We start from the raw sequence: 17,279 nt of genomic DNA, 5'->3' as shown, positions 1-17,279 counted from the left end.
CGATACAAAATAGTTTTAAAACTAACAAAAACAATAAAAAATAAACAAATAAATAAATTAAATAAACATGAATATACATAAACGATCACACATATATGTATGTATACATATGTGCATATATGTATGTACACATATGTAAATTTATATATATAAAAAAAGAAAGAAATGTTTGCCTTAAACCACTAAACTAGTTTTAAAACAGATCCTTTGTTCGATAAAATGCATGCCCATTAGCTGATAGGAAGGGGCGCGGTGGATACTAGAAAGCTGATTGGCTAACTAAAACCCTCAAACGAAGAGGACCATATAAAAACAATAAACAACCACAGAATTCGCGCATAAGCCTGACGAATCCTATAGTGGATGAAACGCCGAATATTCAGTGTAGCTTAATCGCCATATATATTTTATAAATAACTATATATATATATATATATATATATATATATATAGTAGCATTTCAGCTCGGCGTTGCCATGTGAGCTGTTTGGATGTGTATGTTGAGCAAAAAAAAAAAAAAAGTGGTAGTAGGAAGGCAGCCTCGAACCTGTACCGCAAAGGAGGAAAAGAACGGGGTAAAACCTAACGTTTATGCTGTTACGACCACCGCCAAACTTGAAGCGACATTTTTTAAAATTAAGGTTAGACAATCTAAAGGAGAAGATAACTTTAAAAATATTGGCGAAAAAAGTGACCCCCCCCCCTGTAAAAAAGTGCCTACTTGAAGGCGTAGATATTTATTTTTTTAGCCAATTTTTCGATATTTGTCGTATGAAAGGTCGAACTTTAAAACGATACTGATCTTGGTAAAATCCGTCGCCTCTATTGAAAGCTTAAGGCAGACATGCAAACAGACATAATGCATACATTTATATATTGGGAACTAAAAATTTTCGACCCAAATTGATGAAAAAGCTTGCCCTATCTCTGAATATCCGTTATGTAAAATTTCAAATATTTAGACCAGAAATTTTCTGGGTAATTTGGTAAAAACCGCAGAGGTCAGTTTTTTTAAACTTTGACCCCTATTATGACCCATTTATTGTTTTGGGCTCAAATCAAGTTATTAAGTTAGATCCATGTCCAAGGAACCTATATCTAAAATTTCAAGTGCGTAGACCCAAAATTGTCGGAGGAGTTTGGTAGAGTTCTCAAAGGTCAAATCGTTGAACTTTGACCCCTTAATCGCCAATTTTCTGGCAAAACACTGATCACATCGATTTTCTCAAATCTCAGTACCCTGTATATCAAATTTCGAGTCTGTAGACTAAAAATTGACAGAGTTATTGCGTAGGGAAATGTACACAAACACACAGACACGTTCACTTATATATATACTGCAATAGCTTTTAGTTGTACTGAATTAACAATTTTGTTTTAGTGTTGTCTTCAATTGAAGTAATAATTTATTTTATATATTTTTTCTAAAAGACACCGACTAATGTTTTTAATATTTAAATAGCACAAAATGTTTTTATGACGGTCGTTCCGAAAGTAAAATCTATTTTGGAACTCTCAAAGTTGAAGAGCTACGAAAACGGTAGTAGTACCATTAAAACGGGTGATCTTTTTTGCTTCATAATTCATTTTTCTATATAGTCACCAAAATTCTCATTCCACTTTTGCCAGGAATTCAATTACACATCTCTGCTTCTAATGCACATCCATGATAGGGGTTGTTTTCTTAGAGTATCACATCGTCAATATCTGCAACAGAGAGATAACACTTTCAGGTCATGAATGCATGACTTCAGTCATTGTAACGATGTACTTTGCAATCCCCGCTGATCCATTTGGATGGAAAATAATAGAAGACATTACTTTTGGAACCTCCCTCGTTATATTCAAAATACACCAATTAATGCTTTTAATATTAAAAAAAAACACCAATAAAGGTTCTAATATTTTAAAAGATACCAAATAATGTTTTTACTATTTAAAAGATACCAAATAACGTTTTTAATATTTAAAAGATACCAAATAACGTTTTTAATATTTAAAAGATACCAAATAATGTTTTTAATATTTAAAAGATACCAAATAATGTTCCCAATTGCCAAATAACGTTTTTAATATTTAAAAGATACCAAATAACGTTTGTAATATTTAAAAGATACCAAATAACGTTTGTAATATTTAAAAGATACCAAATAACGTTTTTAATATTTAAAAGATACCAAATAACGTTCCCAATCGCCATGCAAGAAGAGTTGCATGAAATATTTGGTTGAAATTGACAGGCCCGCTTACAAATTGGTATAACTGCTTGTATCCAATTGTAGCAATACAAATTTACCTTATTTATTCCAACTTTTAATAACGTCTTTTTAGCTGCCTCCTTGCAACTCTATGAAGAGCTCTGTCTGTCGTTCTTTCTCGTGAATAAGTTTGAAATGGAGGTTGTCTGTAAATGTGCAAATTGAATGAGTACGGCTTATTTTAAATGTGCCAACATTATAGATAACGTCCGTCCATCAATCTGTCAAGTTTACGGTTTCTATTACTAAATGTGTAGATGGAATTGACTTTGTTTATTCTTCCAACCGAAATTTCCATATTTAAATTTATATGTTAGTTTCAAGATTGTTTTTTCTATTATTTTTTACGCAGAATATTTCTAAGTTTGCTCTAAGTTAATTATGGCCAAATCTTGTCTAATCACTAAGGTTAAGCAAATTTGAACCTTATCAGTAATTAGATATGCAAATGTTTGGAAATACCCATTTCCATGAATACACCTCAGTCATTTCTCCGTTTCATTATTTTTATGCTGGTTGAACATTTTTTTGTTTTTTAAATCTGACTGAAGAAACAGAACTGTTCTTGTGGGATGCTTCAACTTGTTGAGTAATAATTTTATTTAGAGTGTAGAGTGACCATTGTATTTGTGTGCATTCTGACATTAACTGCCATTTTTCTAATTGTTTCTGACTTGTACCGAATGACCTCAAACACCTCATTGCCAATATTATACACTTGACAGCTAACGTGGCTCATCCTTTATTTGTAATAAAAATTTTAAAGACCACTAGTTGACTTAGCAGGCGTTGTCACAGTGGCAAATATTTTGAATATAAATTAAATTGCATATATATATATTTTTTTTTGAATTACATTTTCACCCCAAACAAGGCATATTGCCACTTTGATGTAGGGGGCTACTATCAGGGACTTAAGTTTCAGGTGTACTATGTAGGGAGTTTAGCAGCAAGATGTCTGTTCACATTACACTTGAACTTCTGCATGAAACCGGAAGAGAATTCCAAAGTCCTGCCATTCTGGGGAAGAAGCTATTAGAGTAAAAAGCTTTCTTACATCTAGGGATCTCAACTGTGTAGGGGTGGGACTTCGCTGCTTGTCAGGTTAGTCGGGGTATTTTCGTCGAGGGGGTATAAGTGCTTGTAGTTCGTCAGAGAATCCATCATTAAAATACTTGTAAAACAGGCAGAGGGATGCAACATTTCGTCAATAGGACAGAGGCTGAAGCTTAGATGACAATTCAGGACCTATTAGGTTGGCGACTCTCTTTTGGACCTTGTCCAGGAGTGAGAGACTAATAGCAGATGCAACAGCCCAAATGTGACAGCAGTACTCCATACATGGGCGAATGGTGGCTTGTCACACACACACTAGCTGGGAAATCTGACGTTGCCAGGGATTGAATAAGGATCAACAAATATTTCACACTTCCAATACTTTTATTCTTATTGAAATCAATGAAATCATACATTTTTTTTTAACTAAATCGATGGATTGCCTGCTCTAATTGGGGAGCCACCGTGGGGCATCGAGAGGAAGCTTTACATGTTTCCCCACAATGACTTAGTCCATAATACATTGTAGTCTACATTGCATTATAAAAAACCTATTGTTGATTTTATAAAATTGTTTTTAAATAATGACTTGAATTAAAGCTTGGAATGCGAATGTTAAGTATCGTGGTTGAATTGTGCTCTAAACAGAAACATTAATTTCGAGCATGTTCCAGTCTTATCAAAGAACCTACTGTTGATTTTATGTGCTAGGCCTTTCTGCTTGTGTTGTAATAAACTTCTCAAAAGCACTTGTGATGTTAGTCTGGTCAAAATCAGACTGTTCCTTCTTTAATTGGACTTTTTCGATTATCGATACTTATCAGAGGCATTCTCATCTAAAACACTTCCAGACACAAAATACATTTGTGCAAAATTTTAAAAATTTGTCCCGGCGGTTTCGGAGTCCATAGCGAATGAATACACAGATACACACACAGACCAATTCCCTTTTACACATAAGTATATATATATATATATATATATATATATATATATATATATATATATATACTTTTAAAACATACAAACACACACAGAATTTTCAATTGGTTATTTTATTTATTTAATTTTTTTTTTACTCCCGTTCACCCCAAACAAGACATATCGCCACTTGGACATAAGGAGCTACTATTTGGAACCATGCTCAGAGAAGATGAACAAGGTTTTGGTTTACATTACATTTAAACGTCTGCATATCAGTACAGTCAGGGAAACAGGCAACAGGAAGGGAATTCCAAAGTCTAGCTGTTTGAGGGAAGTTTTTTGGCGTTTAGGTACCTCAACAGTGAAGGGATGTAATTTTTTTTAAGTGGTTTTGTATGTCGAGGGACACAAGTGAAATGAGTTCACCAGAGCACATTCCATTAAAATACTCGTAAAACAGGCACAGGAATGTAACATTGCAGCGATGGGACAGGAGTTGGAACTTAGTTGACAAAGTTGGACCTATTAGATTGGATACTCTTCTTTAGAACCTATCCAAGAAAGAAAGACTAGCAGTAGATGCACCAGTCCAGATGTGACAACAATACTCCATGCATGAACGAATGGTGGCACTTAAGTTTAAAATAAACATGACAGAATCCTCAAACATTGTCCCATCAGTCCAATCAGTCACCATTACTGAACTTTCCAGGACCTCAGGTGCCCTTGTAACATTCAATAATAGTAACATCCATATTAAGTTCCGACCTTGTGTCATCCAGCTTTCATGGGGATGCAGGTAAACAGACAGACCAAACAAAATGTTAAGTGTTTTTAAATAACACTTTTAGATGTGTCTATATACTTCTATATAGACAGACTATCCTTCCAATTTCTCAGTCTCAAGAGACCATCCTCCTAACTTCCCATCTATTATCTTTTCTTTTCTGACGAAGGATGAGACCCCCCCCCCTTTTTTTAATCAAGTCCTGACGGGACTATGCACACATATTTTTCCTATGCAGATTACTCCTTTTGACCAATTGAATTTTCTGTATATTAAAAACTTATGTATCTACCTTTGCCTTCGTGAGGAGACGGATAAATATGGATTCTATTTTTTCTACTTAATAAAGCAACAACATTATTGACAGACTGAGTAAATGATACTGCAAATGACATAAGCATAATTTTGCAAAAGAGTCAGATGGGACAAAGGGGAGGAAACTCGTTTGAAAGATGACAAACTGTTTTCCCATGAATCATTGTTTTGAGTTATTTACGTATTCTCGACTTCCTTTCACTTCATTCAAGTTGCACGGTTGTTCAGTTGATTAGTTTTCTTTTTTCTCATAAAACATTTTTGCTCCCTATTTTCTTCCTGCACTCTCAACCCTTATTCTGCCACACCCTGGTGCCTATGATCTATTCCCTTTCTTGTGCCCTCTATTGTCACCCCACCTTTACTTCTTCACCCGGGTTGATCAAAATCATTTTTTTTCCTAATCTTGTCTATTGTGGCCAACATTCTTCCCTCTATATGATGGATGTGTTCAAATGTAGCCATTAACAGTGAAGTTGGCGTGGGATCTCATCTTTAACAGCAAATACTGAAACACACACACATATATATATATAAAGTTTAAATATAATAACTAGTCATAAAATCAACATACCATGATTCCTGTACAGTTTCTTGGCATATATTCATCAGAAGAAATTCTGGTCTGATGAATCTGAGGCAAGAAATCGGCAGTCATTATGTGTCATTGATTCTGTGTATACACTCTTTATACTTCCACTAGCAGTCCACCCTGCATTGCCCGGTCATAAAATACGCTTAAATATGATATTTTCATTAATGGAGATTTCGTATTATTATTATTATATTATATTGGACCCAATATATAGTAATGATTTAAAAAGTAAAAAAAAAAAAAAATAACTCTTGTGCCACCACCGAAAATTGAAACCAAAACGTTTAGCTTATGATTTACTTTTTTCTTTGACGTTAATGTCTGAGATATGAAGATATGTTTGCTACAAGGCTAAAAAAATAAAACATGAACCATTAGCTATTATGTTATGCATCGCAAATTCCATTTTAAAATTTTCAGTTTTGCACGGATTTTCCCTGGCTAAAACCCCAATATAAAGTTTCGCATGGGTCCGAATAACTTATACATTAAGTTTCATGTCTTTAGACTAAAAACTGAGTAGAGTTTAGTAGGCAAAATTTTGTAAACAAATATATATACGCACACATAAATACACATAGAGATTTGTGCTTGCTATAAGCTTTTTACACAAATATTACACAAGTATAAATCATGTAGAATATTTGCTTGAATATAATTACATGTAATAGTTAACTAAAGATGATCATCGCATAAGAAAACAAAAATCTAATAGGGAATTAATTAAAATGAATGTTTAAAAGAATATGCAAATTAGTTACATCTTTTGAAGATTAATGCAATTCCACGACACATTTATAATAAAGTTGTATTTTTTTTTTAAATAAACAGAAAAGGGGTTTTTAATATGAATATCAAAAAAAAAAAAAAAAAAATATTAGAGTATAGACATTGGCTCTCTCCAATATTCATACACACACGCACATACTCCAGGCAAGGTGTGAAACCACTTCATATAAAGAGCTAACAAGAATGAAAGATGATTATCATAAAGACAGAAGATGATTAATGACGTTACTTTTACAATCACCAAGGTTATAAATAGGAGGAAAACAGTCAGTATGAAGAGACCCACAAGATTGTGCTTTTTGGAAAGAAGCTACTGGAATAATAAGCTGTATTACAATGAGATATTAGAACAGTAAACGAGCTTGAACAAAGAAAGCAGGGAATAAATCAGGCAATTCTGAAGAACAAAGCTATAATAACATTTATAGAAAAGACCAAGACTAGCAATATCACGTCTTATAAGCTGGTAAAAAAAGTACCGCACTTTGGGGTAATTGTGCCAAATCCGGGTAATTGTGCCAACTAAAAAAAGTGCTTTTTGTATGCATGGTTGCCAAAAGAGCACTTTTAGCTAATTGACGCAATTACCCCAGACTTGGCGCAATTACCCCAAAGTGCGATACTTCATTTTTTATAAATAGAGATCAAATCTTTTTTCTTGAATTGACTGCAAAGCGTTCACTTGGGATTTTGCTGTTTTTTTTTTTTTTTGTTTGTTTTTTTTCAAAAATTTCTTTACTTGAATATCCAGTCTTATGTTTTCCTTGTGGTTGAGATTTGTGAATATTAGTAGATTTTCCCTACGATAATAAAAGAATTCTAAGAAGCAATGCATATGTTGGTATGAGGTTTTTCATAAACAATTCAATGTTCTGTTTATTTAACCTGCCACTAAATTCGCCTTATTCAAGAAATCAACCGAAGAGTAAATAAGGTCCATATCAGATATTTTGATAAAATAAAAGAAAAATTTCACATACACTCCCTCTCACTGTATATTTCTACTTGTATATAAAAGGCACTTTGTCTATGTGTGTGCTTGTGAATTTGTTCCCTATGGACGCTGAAACGATTGAACCAAATTTTTCCAAATTACACATAAATATACTTTATCTGTCTGGGAGTAATCTTAGATAGATTTTGTGTTGGAATGCCTCCGATAAGTATCAAAAATTTATTTTTAAAATCCAGTTAACGAAGGAAGAGTCAGATTTTGACCAAAGTTAATATCACAAGTGTATTTGAGAAGTTTTATCACCATGTAAACAGGAGAATCAGCAATATAAAATCAACAGTAGATTCTTTGATAAGATAGGGCTGCATTCAATATGAACGTTCCGTTTAAAGTACAAACCAATTTTCTAAAATCAAGTATCATGGTTCAATTGTGATCTAAACAGAAAAATTAATTTTGAACATGCACCCATCTTATTAAAGAATTTACTGTTGATTTTATACACTGGGCCTTTCTTGCGAAGTGAAAATTTCTCAATTATACTTGTGATGTTAGGTTGTATAAGGTATTAACTTTGGTCAAAAACCTTTAATCGGATATTTTTTGATTATCGATTTTCTATGCTTTTCAGAGGCATTTTGATACAAAACCTAAGAACATTTGCAGACACATAATATACATTCGTGTGAAATTTTTTAAAAATTGGCCTAGCTGTTTCAGAGTCCAAAGAGAAGGAACACACACACACATCCCTAGAGACACATCCTTGACTAGAATTCTTGAGTATATTTAAATAAGATTTGACCATTAAATTTTCACGTTAGCAAATACAACATCAAGTCGAGGGTTGGCAGATCGAGATGAATTGTAAATAGAAAAATTATCATAAAACCTCATAGTCCCATTAAACGATCATTATTGGCTTGGTTTAATTTTTCTGTTTTATAGTAAATTTATTTTTTTGAGTCGATTTAAAAAATACCAAAACACAACATATTATAAACAGTTAATTGAATGCTATTAATTGAACACAAATTGCCATTTTACCTATAATTGATTCCAAAGAGTACAAGTGTGTAAATCAACACAATAGATCTGATTCGATTCTATAGAATGTTCTATTCGATTTATAGCCAATCACACGTATAGTTTGAATTACCTACAATGCATCATTCCTGGGTGTCTACTGTTTCTCCGTACACGGATTTGTCAGGAAAACTTGACATGCTGATACTTTATCGTACAAATAAACCCTGAGCAAGTATTCAAAATAACAAATTTGAAGCCCAAATAATATCCTCCTCCATACGGTTATACATTGGCTCATATGAAGAATGATGCATCTTTTCCAGGTGATGTTACCTCAAATAACGTCACTCCACCAGATGAATTCTAGTCCTTGAATCCGGTAAGATCAAGCAACCACAAGAAACAAATAATATCGTTAACTGGTCAATTAGGGAGAGAAAAACTGTTTTTAACTTCTTTATTAACTTAATATTTGATAGATAAAGAAAATTTTAATGAAATTTTCAAATATCTATGTTTCTTGTATAGAAGTCAAGTATTAGCTTAAGGAAGGAATCTCTTGATTTCTAATAACTTCGACTAAATTAAAATAAATAAATAAATACGGCACTTCTGCATTAGACGGACGGCGCTATTTCTGGTGCATTTCATTGAACTGTCGCCAGGTGGTGCTTCTCGATCAAAGAAATGTTTCATTTAAATTATTAAATTTTTGGAAAAAAAAATTCAATTTTACTTTAATTCCAAAAATGTCTTTTGGGGGGGAAAAAATCCAATGTTATTTTTATTACAAAATTGTTTCATTAAAATTATATTTTCTTACGCAGACTTGTCAATAAATGTTTTACAATTATATATTGATACATTTTTATGCAATAAATGTTTTTACAATTATATATTGATACATTTTTATACAATAAATGTTTTTACAATTATATATTGATACATTTTTATACAATAAATGTTTTTACAATTATATATTGATACATTTTTATACAATAAATGTTTTTACAATTATATATTGATACATTTTTATACAATAAATGTTTTTACAATTATATATTGATACATTTTTATACAATAAATGTTTTGGTTTTCAAATATTTTCTGTTTCGAAAAAAAAAAATCTTGTTTGTTATTTATTTACCGTGTTATTTGACCAAGAAGAAATTTGAGTTATCGACCCCCCCCCCCCGTAACAATGGAAAATCCGTGTAATGCAGACGTGCCAAAAATAATTTGCAAAAGAATAAAAAAAAAATAAAATAACCCTTTAAAATAGCCATCAGTTTTAAATATCACTAACATATTCTCACACTCCATCAATGTGATGTATGCCCCCCCCCCATACACTTCCGCAAGAAAATGTATATTTTCCAAGCTGGTTCGATATACATGCCATCAACCTTACAAATCAGCGTAAAAAAAAAAAAAAAAACAGACTTTATATTCTAACACCTGGTGACAGAACTTCTTTGATTTATTTATCCTTTTCTGTGTGGCTAACATTTAATATATTATCCTCTCAAGAACCGTGTGTGTATTTTTCTCTTAATTTCACACGTGGGACTCTACTTATATCTGCTTCGTTTCCGGTAGGCGAACACGGTGTCCTTAGTCTACTTCCTGTCTGCTGCCCCTGATAACACCTGCACTAGACCAATTTGCATCCGATAATGTCAAAGGTTGTCTTCAAGTCATCAGATTACAATAAGTTTAAACCAAGTTTTCTCATTGGTATTTATAAAGATAGATGACTCACTGGGAATTCTACGGAATTAATATCGTCAACATTACTTATCCAATGTTTTAAAAGTATTACAGACATACAAATCTTTCAATCTGAATCTTATTTATATACATATATTATGTATCCACATAAATTTTCTAAATAAGTATAATAATTTATGTATCGATTTAACAGTGCTCAAGATATATATGGCAATGAAGCTGGATTACCATATATATTAGCAAGCGAATCCAGAATAGCCGGAGAGGTATGTATAACAAGAGTTTTATAAAATGTGTGTAATCTTTTCTCTCTCTTTCACCTCAACGGGTTCAAGATAACAGAAAAAGGGCCATAAAAAGAATTAAAGTGCTTTTAAAAAAACTATCAGTAAAAGTTCAAAACAGAAAGGAAGTTGTTTCTAAATCTCCTCCACCATAAACTAATTTGGTTCCTGTTGACTACAAGGGAACACATATTACAATATTCGTTTTTACCGTAACCAGTTCACGGGCACATTAAGTTTGATTGTGCAATGTTTTTTTTTTTTTTTACACAGTGATCACCACTTATCAAGGCCCGGAAGCCACTCAGGGATAAGGGTTATTGCAAGTACATTACGTTAGTGTGGAGATTTGATGAAGTGTTTAATTAAGGGGGCGGTTCATTAGGAATTTATTAACATTGGACTTGAAGACATCCAAGTTGTAGTCCGGAGGGAAGCAGGCAGACGGAACAGTGTTCCACAAGCGTGCAGTTCTAAGAAAGAAGCTTTGTTCATGGAATCCGCGTTTTGATTTAGGCACAGATATAGAGTGGGAGAAATTTTTCACAGTGGATTCAGCTAGACGGGTGTTTCTCGTGAAAGATTGGCGAGGGGGAACCAGAGATTGGAGTTCAGACGTAAATGTAAATGTATCTTGTGTAGTTTCTGACTTTTAGCCGGATACATGCATCTGATTTTATATAATATTATATTTTGAAATGTCAGGGCAAAGGTACCATTAAACACCAACTGTTGACCCACCCATTCTCCCACTAATATTGTTTGTGTTGACCTCAAAATAATGAATATGATAACAAAAAATATATCTATATTCTGTTGGAGGCAACGCTGAGAAATAATGTATTAGCATTGTGGCTTTATCTTGTGTAGTTTCTTACTTTTAAATGGACACACAAATACACACAACAGACAACTACTTTATATAGAATAGACTGGCAGGAAGATCTAGCATTGCCTAAGATTGAATAAGAAACTTGATGCTTTGTTTGTGTGTCCACCCATAGCATATCTTTTTATTCTTATTTTTGACCTTTTATAATGTTCAATTCTTGGCGTGGGGTTCATTATTAATTGGGCGGTAGGAAATATAGGTGCAGTGGGATCAATTAAATTACATTTTGTTGATCATTTCAATTATTTTCCCCAGAAAATTTTATACATATGATATAAATTTCATACATCTTGCTGCACAACTTCCTATCTAGGGTTTATACACATGACAGCTAACGTGGCTCATCCTTTATTTGTAATAAAAATTTTAAAGACCACTAGTTGACTTAGCAGGCGTTTTCACAGTGGCAAATATTTTGAATATAAATTAAATTGCATATATATATATATATATATATTTTAAAATTACATTTTCACCCCAAACAAGGCAAATTGCCACTTTGGTGTAGGGGGCTACTATCAGGGGAAACAACTACTGGGGTACTATGTAGGGATTTGGGCAGCAAGATGTCGGTTCACGTTACACTTGATCTTCTGCACGTCAGTACTATTGGGGAAACAGGGATCTGGAATGGAATTCCAAAGTCTAGCGGTTCTGGGGAAGAAACTATTGGAGTAAAAAGATCTTTTACATCTAGGGACCAGTGTGGGGTGGGATTTAGCAGCCTGTCGGGTTTGTCGAGGGTGCTCACGTCATGGGGGCACAAGTGATTGCAGTTCGTCAGAGCATTCACCACTAAAATACTTGTAAAGCAGGCAGAGGGATGCAAGATTTCGTCGATGGGACAGAAGCTGAAGCTTAGATTCCAGTTCAGGGCCTATCAGGTTTGCGACTCTCTTTTGAACCTTGTCAAGGAGCGAGAGACTAGTAGCAGATGCACCAGCCCAAATGTGACAGCAATACTCCATACATGGGCGAATGGTGGCCTTATAGAGGTACAGGATACTTTCGGGTGGTAGTAGTTTTCTAGCACGGTAGAGAGAGCCCACCTTTCTTGCAGCGGCCCTGGCAATGCCTTCAATATAATTGTTCCAACTCATGTTTCCTGTGAACGTTAGGCCAAGGAGTTTGAAAGATGTACTCTCAAATAAAGAGTCGTTGGCCATTGCGCAGGGGTGATTTTCAGATTGTCTAGCGTGGCGTCTGTCTGCATAGGAAAGTCAGGTAGGGGGTGGTTGGAAGGGTCGAGTGTGGAGTTTGAGGCAAACCGACTGGCAATCATGTTAGCCTTGTCGGTTGCTGAGGAGACAACTTTGTGATTGTTGGTTAGTAGGGGAATTGTTGATTGCCCATTATTTACTATACTGTTGTAGATTTTCCAGAGGTCTCGAGTTCCTAGTTTTTGTGCTTCGAGGCGTTTTTTAGTGCTTTCCGTAAATTCTCTCTTAGCTGTTGCTATTTCTTTCTTAATGTTATTTCTAGCTTCTATATACTTCAGTCTGTTTGAACTGGACTTATGTCGGTTACATCTGCGGTATGCATGCTGCTTGTGAGCAATGGCAGTTGCGCAAGTCGAAGTAAACCATTGGGGAGAGTGGGGCTTACTATAAAATTTCCGCATGGGAACATGCGCTTCGATTGCAGGTTTGAACCAGTCAGTGGTCTCGTTTGAACACTGTTCAGCAGGCAGAGAAAAAATATTTCCCCATGGGGCATCTCTGATTAGTTCCCTGATGGCTTCCCAGTCAGTCTTTTTATAATATCTCGTTGTTTTGAGCACTGGCTCTTCAGTTTTGGCTCTAGAGTTTAGGGCGATTTCAACCATTATCACTGCATGATCAGCGTTCCGAAGTGGGCTGTGGGCCTTCGTTATGCAATCATCGGGAACTGTGGTCAAAAACAGATCTAGAAGTGATGCGTGTTGTTCTTCTTGGTCAGGGAAATGGGTTGGAAACGTAACAATTTGTGATAGGGAGTGAAATATAATGAAGCTATGAGTTGTACTGCCCGCTGCATCTGTGTAAGTAGAGAATCCAAGCCAGTTTTTGTGGTGGACATTAAAGTCACCAAATACATCTACTTGTGCGCTAGTGTCGAGAGAGAGTGCCGTGTCTATGCTGTCAGAGACTTTGTTTATTATGGTGCAGTCCTGGGTCGAGGGAGAGCGGTAGAGAAAATAAAAGTAGCTAATGTTGTGTTGCATGTTTAGTCTAAAGCACATAAAGGCTTGATCGTCTGTTTCTAGGTTTGTTTCTCTAGTCAGGGGGAGGGTATTACGAATGTAAACTCCAAGTCCGTGCATGTGTCTGTCAGAGTCCTTTCGGCAGAGTGGGAGATATCCAGGCATGTTAAAGTGGTTAGAGGGGATGGAGGAGTGTAGGTTAGTCTCACTTAGTGCTAAGATATCCGGGGTATTTGTTAAGAGAAATGCTTCAACATCAGTTAAATTAGTTCTAAGCCCACGGATGTTAGTGAATGCAAACCTCAAGGGAGGAGGCAAGTTGATTTTGTTTGTCCCTTAGCCTGGTTTAAGCTTATTTTTAGATTTTACTCTTGCTCCCACTTACAAATCTGATCCCTATCACAGTAGCCTGTTACGTTACGCTTGTTTGGAGAGTGTACAAAATTATCTCTACTCTTTTTTTTTTTTTGTCATGTTCACCTCTAACAAGGAATATATCTACTTGAACATAAGAGGCTACTATTTGGGACCTAGGAAAAATTAACAAAATTTTGATTTATGTTACATTTATACTTCTGCATATCAGTACAGTCAGGGAAGCAGGTAACAGGAAGGGAATTCTAAAGTCTAGCTGTCCGAGGGAAGAAACTATTAGAATAGAAAGCTTTCTGGTATCTAGGGACCTCAACAGTGAAGGGGTGTAATTGATTTTGTTGCTAAACGGGTTTGTCAAGTATATGTACATCGAGGGAACACAAGTGCAACAAATTCATCAGATCACATTCCATTAAAATATTTGTAAAACAGGCACAGAAATACAACACTTCAGTGATGGGACAGGGGTTGGAGTTTAGTTGACAAAGTATTAGTTTCAAAACCTTTTTAGAGTCTATCCAAGAGGGAGAGGCTGGTGGTAGATGAACGAGCCTAAATGTGGCAACAATACTCCAGACATGAGTGAATGATGGCCTTGTAAAGATACAGGATACTCTCAGGTGTGAGTAGTTTTCTAGCTCGATAAAGGGAACCTTCTTTGCAGCAGCCTTCACAATGTTTTCAATGTATTTGTTCCAAGGAGTTTGAAGGAAGAATTCTCAGGTAGGATGTTCTTTGTCATGGATATCGGTGGTTGGAGAGGCGTCTTGTAATTGTTAAAGGAGAGCAACTTAGTCTTACTAGCATTAAATGTTACCATCCATTTGTGGCCCCATTTCATTATAGTCTTTTGCACAGCCTCTTTGTCACAGAAGAGACGTTACTAGTATTTCTCAAATCTATCTATTTCCATGGTGGGTGCTTGATAAAGCTTCATGGTCTGGTAAGATCTTCTCAGCAAAAACTCATCGAGCTTTCTAAATAGAAATCTTCTTTTTTCCTCTGTGTACCAAAAAATTAAATGGAACTTCCATGAAAAGAGTTCCTTTCCAGGAATGCTTCACCTGTGGAACAAGTTACTACAGAAATGTTTCCCTAAAAAAAACACAGATTCCTTTTCAAGTTCAATGTCAACTAATATCTGTTCTTAATCACTTCATAGTACTGTTTTGTCATTCAATTAATCCTATCTTAGAATGGTTTTCGTTTTTCGTAAATGGTGAGCCACTGCCACAGATTGGGGCCCTATAATAAGCTAGCGAGTAGGTTAGCTGCAGGCATGCTTGTGGCTGACGAGCCCGATGCGGAACAAGCAGGTTCGGCCACAGCGGCTGCAGTCAGATGTGGCTGCTGAGGCTTCCCGAATCTTTCTCCTGCAGTGCTTCTCCCGCAGATTCTCTGTGCGGGAGATCTCAAAGGAGACAGCAGCCTGGTGGACAGTATGTCGCCAGGTAACAAGGTCAGCAGCGAGAGTAGACCACTCACCGACTTCTTCAGAGAGTCTTTATATCTTTTCTTCAGTGCCCCTTTCTTACAACGGCCATTAGAGAGTTCGCCATATAGGACATATATATATATATATATATATATATATATATATATATATATATATATATATACTAAGTAACTCCAAAATTCTGTTCTTTTTTGATAAGCTATTGAATGAAGTTGAACTATATACGAAATATGTGTAGCAATTGTTTTCAAATTATTCGCCTCATTTGCAAACACAAAAGCTGACGCAATTGAAGTTTCAGATAGCAACATCGGTTAACGATCGATCAGGTCAGGTCGGAGTTAGAGAACAAAGGAAAGAGATGTTTTATATGGTAAGGAAAATCGGAGAGTTATTCAGAGAATTGGCCAGCATAATGCGAAAGACATTGAATCCTATGGTTTACTAGATAATTCGAGATACAGTTCTGAGGACTGAAGTCAGACAGATCCAATGTAGGCACAAGAGAGACATTAAGGTAGCGCGAAACAACCTGGCATGCATCTGAGAATAAAGTTACATTAAAACTTGTAAGAAAAAGTTTTCTTAGTGTGGATCCAACAAAGTTAGAAGTATCTTTATTACAGAGTTTCAAATCAAATATCAACCACCGGCGAAATTAGATTAGTAGTCTGTTTACCAAACTGTCATGTTTTACTGAACTGTTTGAGATGTTAAACACACACCACACATATGTTGATATGCAAAGTGTTACATAGACTATTATATGCACATATGATGACCGCATTGGAATATATTATACATACGTGACAATGTACCATAATGTGCGGCAACGTCGCATAGACAGCAGTATCTGCAGTGAAAAAGAGAAAGGAGCGATAGGAGGTAGCAAGACTGGTGACGTCACGCAGGGATAAGCAGCAGCAGTAAGATAGAGAGAGTGGAGTGGGAATGAACAGCAGGAAAATAGCAGACGGCAATAATACCCCACTGTCAAAATTTGTTATGTAAAATGGGAAGCACAGACGGGAAATAAAAGTGCCACTCAAAAAAGTTAATTCAAAGTATTTCGTTTATTTGTTAGGGACTTCGTTTGGGTCAACAGACGAGAGGAAGAACAAATTTTACAACAATGATATCTTGTTGCTTTGGAAAAGATTGATGTGCCTATGTAACACCATTAGTGTGTGTGTGTGTGTGTATATATATATATATATATATATATATATATATATATATATATATATATGCTCTTATAAATTTGAGGTATTTCATGTATTGATATGAATATAAAAATCCACTTTTTCTATTTATTTAAAAAGAAAATACAATTTTGTTATATATGAATAGTGGAATTGTATTCATCTGCAAAAGATCTAGCTAATTTGCATATTCTTTTTAAACATTCATTTAATTAATTCCCTGGGAGTGTTTTTTTTTTCAATTTTCTTATGGGATGGTCATCTTTAGTTAACTATTAAGCGTAATTATATTCCTGCAGTTATTCTACATGATTTATACTTGCGTAATATTTGTAAAAAAGTTATAGTAAACACAAATCTCTTTCCATATATATTTATGTATGCATATATATTTTTGTTTAAAAAAAAATTGCCTACCAAACTCCTCTGTCAGGTTTTAGTCTACAGAC

The 17,279-nt window shown here is 34.8% G+C and overlaps 1 protein-coding gene across 5 annotated transcripts in view; it reads left to right on the top strand.

Annotated features, from left to right (window-relative positions):
- Positions 1-17,279, top strand: part of LOC145290459 (uncharacterized) — a 565,155-nt gene that overhangs the window by 381,131 nt on the left and 166,745 nt on the right. The gene's annotated exons all lie outside the window — the stretch shown is intronic.

This window comes from Euprymna scolopes, chromosome 2, assembly GCF_053919585.1.
Source record: "Euprymna scolopes isolate OS-2025 chromosome 2, ASM5391958v1, whole genome shotgun sequence".
Classification (NCBI taxonomy): domain Eukaryota; kingdom Metazoa; phylum Mollusca; class Cephalopoda; order Sepiida; family Sepiolidae; genus Euprymna; species Euprymna scolopes.
Note: the sequence above shows the minus strand (reverse complement) of the source record. Positions and strands in the feature narration are given on the sequence as shown.